Genomic DNA, 12,313 nt, shown 5'->3' on the forward strand with positions numbered 1-12,313 from the left:
CCATAGGGTTTTCATTGGCTTAATTTGTGGAAGTAGATCACCAGCAGACATTTCTCTCAAGGTGCCTCTGGGTGGACTTGAGCCTCCAACCTTTTGATTTATAGTCCAGCATGCACTGCCTCCATGGTCCAAAGGAGGGGTCTAGCCTTGGCTGTTGACTGACTTTAGGGTTTGCTGAGCCCTCCCTGAAGGGAAGGAGAAGCAGCCCTGGGAACAGGAGGGAGGGAAACTGGTTCCTTCCACCTATTCCCATTTTTATTTTATTTGAGGCTCAGTGGTTAAGTGCTCAACTGTTAACTGAAAGGTCGGTGGTTCAAACCTACTTCATGGGAAAAAGATAAGGCACTCTGTTTCCATAAAAGAAGACAGCCTTGGCCGCACTATGGGGCAGTTCTGTCCTATAGGGTAGCTACGAGTTGGACTTGACCCCATGCCATAGGTTTGATTTGGGGGCTTTTCAGGTCATTTTTATTGGGGCACCACAAAGGCCAGGGGCCCTCCCAACTGGGATAAATACTGCTATTTATTACTATTCATCATACATGAAGAGTATGTGGTGTTTCCCAGTTAATGAAGCACTTTCACTTCATCAAATTTGACTTTCACAATAACTCTGTGAGCTAGGCAGGGCAGGTGACATCTTTCTCTTGATTTTACAGGTAAAACTGCAACAGAAATAAACTGACTTGTCCAAGATCACATAATTGATCAGAAGCCAAAGATCTGGGTTTCTGCCTCCAGAGCCTTTTTCTTTGCACTCAGCCATGGTCTTAGGGGAAGGCATTCAAACGAGTTAAGAGAACCATACAGTGATTGCTCCAAAACCCAAATCCAATCCTGAGCGATCCTATATAGGATTTCTGAGACTGTAAATCTTTACAGGAATAGCCAGCTCCCTCTTTGCCATACGGATAAGCTGGTGGGTTTGAACTGCCGACCTTTTGGTCAGCAGCCCAATGTGTAACCCACAGTGCCACCAAGGACTGTAAGGAACTCCCTAAAGCTTTCATCCTAAGGGCCCCCCATTCCATGATGACAGCACCCCTTTCGGCATGTGGTCCAAGCAAGGAGGTACACAGATATGGGCAGCTCCTCACATCTGCATTTTTCCTAGATAATTTTGAAAATGAAGACATATCCTTGATAATTTAGAATGTTTTTCATGATTTCATTGAGACTTTGGTGGTAGAATTCCCACCTTCCTTCGGGAAACCTGGCCTCTAGTCCCGGCCAGTATACCCCATGTGCAGGTAACCCTGTTGCTGTGAACAGGTTTCTGTGGAGCTTCAGATGAAGATGGATCACAATGATTGGATCCACAACCAATCATGGAGTAGTGCAGGACAGGCAATGCTTTCTTCTGTTCTATGTGGGGTCACCATGAGTCGGAGGCCAGCTTGAAGGGAGCTAACAACAACACATGATGTCAGCTTAGAAAGATCACAGGAGGATGTCTTCACTAACTACTGGGTGAAGATAAGATTGAGGTATCAGACTCAAGGATCTGTGTGTGGTACACTTTGAGTACTCCTGGGGTTGTGTAAACAGGTGTGCATGCAGATTCCTGGAGAACTGAAGGTCAATTTTGGATTTCCAAGTCCTTCATAAATGAAAGCTAGCTTGGGGGCACAGCGTGGCTTCAGAGTCGTTAGCCCTGGGGCTGTGGACTCCTGCAGCTGTCAGCCATTGGCCTGGCAGGAGGTTGCCAGGCTGTCTCCCTCCAAATGGTGCTGCCACAGGAGGCAGCCCAGGCTCAGCCATGACCAACTCTGCATGGCTCTCACGCATCTGAGCAGAGGTCCTGAGGGTGGGAAAACGGCCTGTGTTTTCCCAACTCAGGGGCGGAAACACGCTTCTCTGCGGGAGTTCAGCTAACAGGAAGTGTCTGGGAGGAGTGGGGAGCTGAGAAGGCCTTGCCTTGCACAGCTGTCCTGGCTCCAGGCCCACCCATACTGACCTTCTCCCCCTGGGCCTGTCATTCAAGCCCAGTGACCTAAAGGGAGCACCCCAAAACTCCTGTGTGTATATGAGAGACATCTGTAATTTCAGACCAGACAGATTCCCTGGGAAGTGAAGTAAGTCCCTTTCTCGGTAACATCCTCTGTGACCGGCATCAATACATATATACATGATCTTATTGAATCCTCACAACAACTTCACCAGATACGCATGATTTACAGTTCCATTTTACAGATGAGAAACTGGGGACCAAAGAGATAAAATGACCTGCCTAAGATACACAAAAGGAGCTCTGGTAGCGTAGTGGTTATGAATCGGGCTGAGAACCGCAAGGTCAGCAGTTCGAAACTACCAGCTGTTCCGCAGGAGAAAGATGAGGCTTTCTGCTCCTGTAAAGATTTACGGCCTCGGAAACCCTATACAGGGTCACTATGAGTTGGAACTGACTCCACGGCACTTAACAACAACAACAACAATATACACAAAATGCCAAAGTCAGTATCAGACCCATTGATCTGCCTGAGGCCAGCGTGTTTGTGGGGGCCCTCACAGGAATGGTACTTGGGCCCATCTGTAGCCAGACATACTAAGATTCTGAAGGAACACACACAGCATTGAATAGGGATTTAGAATGCACCCTTGGGCGGTGGTAGCAGCAGGTGGGTGCTGATGCTATGTTAACAAGTAGGCTTTGAGAATTCTGGGAAATAAAAAGCCAAGGGTCCATGTTTCTGGGATTGACAGCTCAGGAAATTGCCAACGAGGGACAAGAAGGGCTGCTCTCAAGACTACACCTTCTACGTGGTGCTTCATCTTATCCATCCCACAACAGGCTAAGCTCCTGCCTCCACAGCTCTGAGGCTCCATGTGCAGGGGGCTTGCTCTGGAGGCTGGTGCCAGCCATGGGAGGCCCTCAGCAGCTGCCCAGACTTCTGCTTCTTCCCAGCCCCCACTGTCTCCCTTCTCTTTGTATCCCACAATGCCTATTTTCCACATATTCCTTCAGTGCACAGTCTGAGTAGCATATGGCTGCATGATGCCTAGGCTGATGTCTGTGTAGCTTACTTTGCATCTTAGCGTCTTGTGGAAGGAAGAGGGTGGTACATACTGCTCAGCTGGGTACATTTCTCAGTGAAGCTCAGTCTCCAGTATGGGTCTTCATGTACCATATAAAGAAAGGACAGTCTAGATGTGTGGCCTGGGAGTTCACAAGTAGGACACACGCAAGGTCCTGGGTATAGGACTGTGGAAGCAGCCATCTATGGATTGGGAGGAAGCTAGAGCCCCTCATGACTAAGCAGTGAGTCAGTTGCCACCTTCTCATACAGAGCAGTAATGGGTAGACACTACTTATATTAGCATCCTAGAGCTGGTGTGGCGCTGTAGGATAGGCACTGGATTGCTAACAACAAGGTCAGTAGTTCAAACCCACTAGCTGCTCCTTAGAAACCCTACACAGGGTTGCTGTGAGTTGGAACTGACTAGACAGCACTTAAAGATAATAACAAGAGCTGCTGTAACAGACCACAAACCAAGGGACTTAAACAATAGCTATTTATTTTCTCAGAGTTCTGGAGACTAGAAGTCCAAAACCAAGGTGTCAGCAGGGCCACAGTTTTTCTAGAGGCTCTAGGGAAGAGGCATTCTTCCTTCTTCCTGCTTCTGGTGGTTGCCAGCAATCTTTGTGTCTCTTGGTTGCATCACTCCAATTTCTGCCTCCATCGTCATGTGGCATTCTTCCCTGAGTGTCTCCTCCTCTTCTTATAAGGATACCAATCATGTTGGATTTAGGAACTACCCCAATCCAGTAGGAGTCCCTGGGTCGTGAAAATGGTTAAAATGTTTGGTTGGATGTTCCAGTCAACCTGGAAGCACCTCAGAGGAAAGTCCTGGTGATACACTTCCAAAAATTCAGCCACTGAAATCTTCATGGAGCACAGTTCTACTCTGACACCCATGGGGTCACTGTGAGTCAGAATCAGGTTGGCGACAAGTGGCTTCTTCTAATCCAAAATGATCTCTACTTGTTATATTTCCAAATATAGTCACATTCTAAGGTCTGGTTGAGCAAAAAAAAAATTTTTTTAACATTTTAAATTTTATTGGGGTAAGGAATATGTACCAGAATTTGCCAGGTTCACCATTTTTAACATTAATTTTATTCATGACGTTGTACAACCATTACCACTATCTATTTCCAAAACTCTTTCACAGCTCTGAACTGAAATTCAGTACCTATTAAATAACAGGACTCCTGGTGTGGCACTGTAAGGGTCAGCACTGGACTTCAAAACACAAGGTCAGCAGTTCAAACCCATCAGCCACTCCTCAGAAACCCCATAAAGGGTCGTGATGAGTTGGAACCGACTCAATAGCACTTAACCACACCAGCATTAAGTAATAACTCCCCATTTCCTCCTCCACCCAGCCCCATGAATCCTCTAATCTACTTTTGTCTCTTTGCATTTGTCTATTTTAGATATATCACATTATGTAAGATTATACAGTATTTGCCCTTGTCTTAGAGATGAATTTTGGAAGGACACTATTCAGTCTGATATACTGGTCAAGCTGGATTTGAAAACAGACATCAGGGAACTGTCAGCTCCATCTCCCTATGTCTCTTATGGCCTTGGACACGTCACTGTTGTCTATAAAGAGTCACTGTACCCTCAGTCACACTGGTTAGATTAGATCATATGTTTTCCTGAGAAGCCTCTTTGAACTACTGTGTCGGTGGAACTACAAACGGGTAACATGCTCAGCTGCTAACAGAAAGACAGTAGACTTGAATCCACCCAGAGGTACCTAGGAAGAAAGGTCTGGAAATCTACTTCCCCCCAAAATCAGCCATTAATAACCCTAAAGAGCAGTTAGTTCTACTGTGACACACATGGGGTTAACATGAGTCTGAGTGGTAACTGTTGGTGAGAAACAGTAGAAATAAGAGGGGAGGGCTGAGGCCTGCCTCCCTTAACAGCTTTAATCTCCAAGATGAGTATTGGGCAGCCTCCAGCTAGCTGCACCTCTCAAGTCCTGCAGCTGATGGCCCACCTCCTCCTGAGCAGGCACTCAGGACAAGGTCTCTGTGCCCCAGCTAGTGCCCATGAGTCTGTGAATAGCCCCATGAGAAAAAACAACAGTGCTAAACCCCTGTACCAATGAACAGGGTGGGGAATGTTTGTTAGCTGCCCCATGCAGCTGATAGCTTTCCCATCTTGCTAGGCAGGAAGGGACAGGGTGTGGGGAGGGTGTGATACTGATTTCCAACTGTTACCCAGTTCAAGATCCTAATCAGGGTCCCATGAAGAGCATGTGGTCATCTCTTTTGTCTTTTGCCTTAGCAGGGGGCAAAGGGGTGGATGTGGAGGGGGTGAGGACAGAGTATTTCAAAACACCCACTAATGAAGTCATCACCCTATGGTTTGAGAATCATAAGTGAAGAGAGATCATACATAGTTAAGAAATGATGGCACATACAAATGAAAGAATGTTAAAAATGATGAATACAGAGTTTTTGTTGACATGGGAAAATGCCTGAGATAACCCCTAAATAAAAACTTGTGTATATATATATATATGTGTGTGTGTGTGTGTGTTAAAAGTGATCCCAACTGAGTAGCAATAAGCCAGGCAAGAAGAAAGAAAAGACTAGAAGGAAATGTTAACAATGTTTGCCTTTGAAGAGGGTGATTGTTGTCACTGTTAAGTGCTGCCAAGTTGGTTCCAACTCCATAGCAACCCTGAGGAGTGGCTGGTGAATTTGAACCACTGACCTTGTGGTTCAACTGACCTTTTGGTCCTGTGTTTATCCTACAGCCCCACATCAGGCCGGCTACATAATGCTTTTCTACTTTTCTATGATGAGTTTAAAAGAAACTCTGGTGGTGCTGTGGGTTAAGCACTGAGCTGCTAACCACAGACTGGTGGTTCAAACCCACCAGTCACTCTGAAGGGAAAAAATGAGGTTTTCTGCTCCCAAAAAGATTTATATCCTTGGAAACTCTAGGGAACAGTTTTTCTTTGTCTTATACTGACACTGCAGGATAATGTAGTGGACTGTAAGGTTGGGAGTTCAAACCCACCAGCCACTCCTCAGAAACCCTATATATGGTCACTATGAGTGGAAACTGACTCAATGGCACTTAACAACAACAACATATGGTCACTATGAGTTGGAATTGGTTCACCAGCAGTAGATATGATGAACTTAGATTTTTTAAAAATTTTTATAGAAGAAAGGAATCTGTGCCCTTGTGATACAACATATGGGCGGGTCTGTGAGTGTATGCTGCAGGCAGCCATGGGAAGAAATTACTGTGTGTGATATTCCAAACCTGGTCGTGGGGCCCTAGGGCCACAGTGCCCAAAGCTGCAGGTGTTGGGTTAGGGTAGGAGCATTCCTGAAGGAGCTCCCAACATGATAAGAGAGACATAGTACTGGAGAAATATCACCTAGGTACCGAGTTGCCACTAGGTACCATCAAGTTGATTCTGACTCATAGCAACCCCATGTGAGAGGATAGAACTGCCCTCAGAGAGTTTCCTTGGCTATCATCTTTTTGGAAGCATACAATCAGGATGGCTCTAAGCATAAGCCTTTTGAGTCCTCATAGTCCTCCTATAGGACAGAACAGAAATGTCCCATAGGATTTCCAAGCTTAAGCACCTGACTGATAATCACAAGACTGGAGGTTCAACTCCACCAGCTGTTTCTCGGGAGAAAGCTGAGGCTTTCTGCTCCCGCAAAGATTTACAGCCTTAGATACCCTATACAGGGTAGCTATGAGTTGGAACTGACTTGACGGCACTTAGCAACAACAATGATTTTTATGGAAGTATATTGTCACATCATTCTCCCACAGAATAGCTGTTGCTAACCTTTCTGTTAGCAGCCAAGTGCTTAACCACTGTGTCACCAGATCGCCTCTTAAGTACCTAGGGAAGTATGTAAAGCCACAATGTAGCTGAGCCTGCTAGTTCTGAGCAAAATCCCTGAGGGGATTAAGGAGCCAGTGGTCACACACATGAAGAGAAATGAAGTTTTGATACATGCTACAACATGGAAGAAGCTTGAAAACATGGCAAATGAAATGAGTCAGCCACATAAATACAAATATTGTATGATCCCACTGATATGAAATATCTAGAATAGGCAATTGTATTTTCAATAACTTCATACGTGTGTGATAGTTGGACAACGAATAAGGAAGAATGCAGAAGAATTGATTCATTTGAGCTATGGTGTTGGAGAAGAAAATTGAAAATACCATGGACTTCCAGAAAGACAAACAAATCTGTGTGGAAGGACATACAGCCAGAACACTCCTTAGAAGCTAGGATGGTGAGATTTCGTTTCTCATCCACTGGAGGGACCAGTCCTTGGAGATGGACATCATGCTCAGTAAAGTGGAGGGATCATTGAAAAAGAAGATGACCCCCAACGAGACGGATTGGCACAGTGGCAGCAGCAATGGGCTCATGCATAATGAATGTGAGGATGCAGGACCAGGCAATGTTTCCTTCTGTTGTACCTACGGTTGCTCTGAATCAGAACTGACTCAATGGTACCTAACAAGACAGAGACCAAAGTTTATTAATGGTTACCAGGGGTGGGCAGGAGGAAAGGGAAAGGAGAACTAACTGTTTAGGGGACGCTGAGTTTCGGTTAAGAGTAATGAAAAAATCTGGAAACAGATAATGGTGGTAGTTGAACACCATAATAATTATAACCAATGTCAGTGTGGTAACCACTAGTAAGCTTTGGGTTCTATATTTGGATGCCCTTTCCATATAAGGGAAAGCCTACAGTATTTGTCCTTTTGTGACTGACCTCTTTCATTCATGATGTTTTCAAGCTCATCCATGTGGTGGCATGCATCAGGACTCCATTTCTCTTTATGGCTGAGTACAATTGCATGTCCACTCATCTGTTGATGGGCATGTCTGGGTTTTTAATCTTTTGGGTATGTGTGTATATCTTTATCTGCTATGATGGAGTCCTGGTGTAGCACTGCGGGTTAATGTGCTGACTACAAGGTCAGTTTGAACCGCAAGGTGGGCAGTTCACGCTCACCAGTCTCTCCTCAGAAACCCTACTCAGGGTCACTATGTATTGAAATCAACTCAATGGTATTTAACAACAACAATGTACATGGACTTCTGCATGTACATGCACAATAGGATAATGTACATGTGCAATAGGACAATAATACATGCGCAATAGGATAAGCACAGGATGGCTTGAACCACAAGGTCGGCAGTTCAAACTCAACAGTAGCTTCTCAGAAACCCTATATTGGGTTGTGAGTCAGAAAACTCGAAAACACTTAACAACATTGCACGTGTCAAGAATATTGAAATGGAAGACGTTTTGTTATATATGTCAAGGGGCTTCAAAAAATTGTGGAAAATGGAATTAAGAGATGATGGAGTATCCACAAATATTTGAAATTCCCTTGTATATATTTTACCACAATTAAAAAAAAAAAAGTGAGGGCACGGGTGGGTGCCTGCGACGGCAGTGAGTATGGAGTAGGCCTCTGAACTGAAACGAGATGTTGGTGGAGCTGCTGAGTTTGCGGGACGGATGTGGGGAAGGGTTGCCAGGGGAAAGGAAGGTCACCATCCCCACAGAACAGTGTATGTGGAAAGCATTGCTGGCTGGTAGGTGGGCAGAGTGTGGGGGAGGTCCAGGAGCCTACAGGAAGGGGTCTGGATTGATGAAAACAGCTCAGTGTTTTGGGGGAAGGAAGAGCAGCCAGGATCTAAAGAAAGGACCGGCCAGAGCCTTGACATGCAAGAGGGTGGCTGCATTTCAAATTGGTCTTTTGGAGAAAAGTCTGAGTGAGAGGGACCATGGGGCATTTGGGCGTTAATTTTTACTTCAGTTCAGTTACTGGGGGTTGAGGGGTGTCTGGTGCCTAGGGGACAGAAATGTTGTTCTGAAGCCACAGGCCCCTGGAGGTCAAATCCACCTCATTAAGAGGCCTGGGGTCCTGCCTTTGACTGTGTAGGCCTCAGTTTCCCCTGAGAGGCATGGAGTGGGTGACAACTCTCCTATTATCCTCGGGTCTCCAGGGCTCTCCTAATAAAAATGATTATAAAACGCTTTACAAATAGCGTCGCTGCCTCACAACAGAGGCAATTCTTTCCCACAGAGGGGCTCAGTTCCGCAAGAATCTACTTGGAGCCTCTCTGCCTTCCAAAGAAGGGACCCTTCTGTTCCCTTGTGATCTTGGTGAATGCCACGTCCCTGGGATAGCCATGGGCCGGGCCCTGTGCCTGCTGCTGGCAGCCACCACCACATAGCACAAGGGGAACTTTGTATGTCTGCTAGTCTGGGGCTAGAGCTGCCAAGAGCAGAGTCAGCTCTCTGATGACAGAGGAAACCGAGGCACAGGGAGAGAGTGACAGAGAGCCTGCTGAAAACAGGAAACAGAACCGAAGAGTTCTGTCTTCTGACCTGTATCTTATTTAGAAAAGTGGCATTCAAGACTCTAACATTGATAAAGCACCACACAGTCTATGTAATAATGATGATTATTACATATTATCACAACAAAAACAACCAAGTATTTGTTGAGCATTTAGTATGTGCCAGTCACTTTGCATCTCCTACCTCATTCATTCCTCCCAACAACTATGGTTCTATGGTTGTTGTTGTTAGTTGAGCCTGACCCATAGCAACTCCATGAACAAGAGAACAAAACAGCCCAGGCCTGCGCCATCCTCACAATTAACTGTTACGTTGGAGCCTGTTGGTACAGCCACTGTGTCAATCCATCTCATTGGGAGTCTTCCTCTTTTTCACTGAACCTTTACTTTACTGAGCATGATCTCCTTTTTCAGAGACTGGTCCCTCCTGACAAGCTGTTCAAAGTATGTGAGGCGAAGTGTCATCGTCCTCACTTCTTAGGAGCATTCGGGTTGTATTTCTTCCAAGACAGATCTGTTCTATCTTCTGGCAGCCTGTGCTACTTTCAAGAGTGTTCCCCAAAACCTTAATTCAAATGTACCAAATCTCCAGTCTTCCTTATTTATTCTCCAGCTTTCACATGTATATGAGGCAACTGAAAATACCAAACATGGATTGTTAGTCCTCTCCTCAAAGTAATATTTTTGTTCTTTAACACTTTACAGAATTGCCTAATGCATTACTCCTTTGATTTCTTGACTGCTGCTTCCATGAGCCTTGATTGTGGATCAGAGTAAAATGAAATCCTTGAAAACTTTCACTTTTCTCTGTTTATCATGATGATGCTTATTGCTTCAGTTGTGAGGATTTTTTGTTTTCTTTACACTGACTTGAAATCCATACTGAAGGTTGTATTCTTTGATCTTCATCAACAAGTCCTTCAAGTCATCTTTGCTTTCAGAAATCAAGGTTGTATCATCTGCATATCGCCTCCAATCCTAATGCCACATTCTTCTTCATACAGTTCAGCTGCTTGGATTATTTGCTCAGCATACAGACTGAGTAAGTATGGTAAAAGGATACAAACCTGATGTACATCTTTCCTGATTTTCAATCACGCAGTGTTCCCTTAGACATGTTATCAGGAGGGACTAGTTCCTGGAGAAGAACATCATGCTTGGTAAAGTGGAGGGTCAGTGAAAAAGAAGACCTCCAATGAGATGGATTGACACTGTGACATTGTGACATCAAAAATAGGCTCAAACATAACAATTGTAAGAATGGTGTAGAACCCAACAGTGTTTTGTTCTGTTGCATGTAGGGTCGCTAAGAGTCAGAACAAATTTGACAATACCTAACAACAAGAGCATCCCCTTGTTCTATTCAGATGACTGCCTCTTGGTCTATGTACAGATTCCACATTAAGTGTTCTGGAATTCCCAGTCCTCACAGTGTTATCAATAGTTTGTTATGATCCACAAAGTTGAGTGCATTTGCATAGTCAATAAAGCACAAGTAAACATCTTCACGGCATGATCTGTTTTCAGTCACAATCCATCTGACATCAGCAATGATATTCCTTGTTTCAAGTTCTCTTCCAAATCCAACTTGAATTTCTGACAGCTCCCTTTTGATGTGCAGCTGCAACCATTTTTGAATTATCTTCAACAAAATTTTACTTGCATGTGGTATTATGATATTGTTTGATAATTTCTATATTCTGTTGAGTCACCTTTCTTTGCAATGGCCACAAATATGATCTCTTCCAGTTGATTGACCATGTAGCTGTCTTCCAAAGTTTTTGGCATAGACTAGTGAGCGCCTGCTGTGCTTTATCAGTTTGTTGAAACATTTCAATTGGTATTCTATCAATTCCTGGAATTTTGTTTTTTTGTTAACAAAATTTTGTTTGTTTGGTGCAGCTTGGATTTTTTCCTTCTTGAAATGGCTGAATGAACACTGACCATTTCTTTTTGATATAGTGACTCTGTGTATACCTTCCGTCTTCTTTTGATGCTTTCTGCATCATTCACTACTCTGCCCATGTTGTTGTTGTTAAGTCCGTCAAGTCAGTTCTAACTTATAGAGACCCTGTATAGGGTTTACAAGGAGCAGTTGTTGGTTTGAACCACCAACCTCGTGGTTAGCAGTCCAGTGCTGATCCTATTGCTCCACATCAGGACTCCATTTTGCCCATAGAACCCTTCAGTATTACTAGTAGAGGCTTGACTTTTTTTTCTTAGGTCTTTCAGCTTGAGAAATGCTGAGCATATTCATCCCTTTTGGTTTTCTGACTACAGGGCTTTCCACATTTCATTGTAATATTTGATTTGGTCTTCTCGAGCTGCCCTTTGAAATTTTCTGTTCAGCTCTTTTACTTCAACATTTCTTCCATTCACTATACTTACTCCACATTCAAGAGCAAGTTTCAGTCTTCTGACTTTGTCTTTTCTATCTTTCTTGTCTTTTTTAGTGATCTTTTGTTTTCTTCTTATATTTTGATATATAAGATATATATATCATATATTGGTATCATCCCACAACTCATTTGGTCTTCGGTCATGAAGGTCTAATACAACAAATTTATTCTTGAGATGGTCTCTAACATCAGGTGGGATGTAGTCAAGGTCTTATTTTGGCTCTTATGTACTTGTTTTAATTTTCTTCAGCTTCAGCTTGAACTTGCATCTGAGAAATTAATGGTTTATTCCACTATTGTCCTCTGGTCTTGTTTTGGTTGATTATATCGAGCCTCTCCATTGCCTCTTCCCACAACTGTAAACAATTTGATTCCTGTGTACTCCATCTGGAGTCCTGGTGTGGTGCTGTAGGATAAAGCACTGGATTCCAAGTCAGTCTGAACCACAAAGACAACAGTTCAAACCCACCAACCACTCCTAGGAAACCCTAAACAGGGTTACTATGAATTGGAGCTGA

Source organism: Chrysochloris asiatica, unplaced genomic scaffold (genome assembly GCF_000296735.1).
Source record: "Chrysochloris asiatica unplaced genomic scaffold, ChrAsi1.0 scaffold00009, whole genome shotgun sequence".
Lineage (NCBI taxonomy): Eukaryota > Metazoa > Chordata > Mammalia > Afrosoricida > Chrysochloridae > Chrysochloris > Chrysochloris asiatica.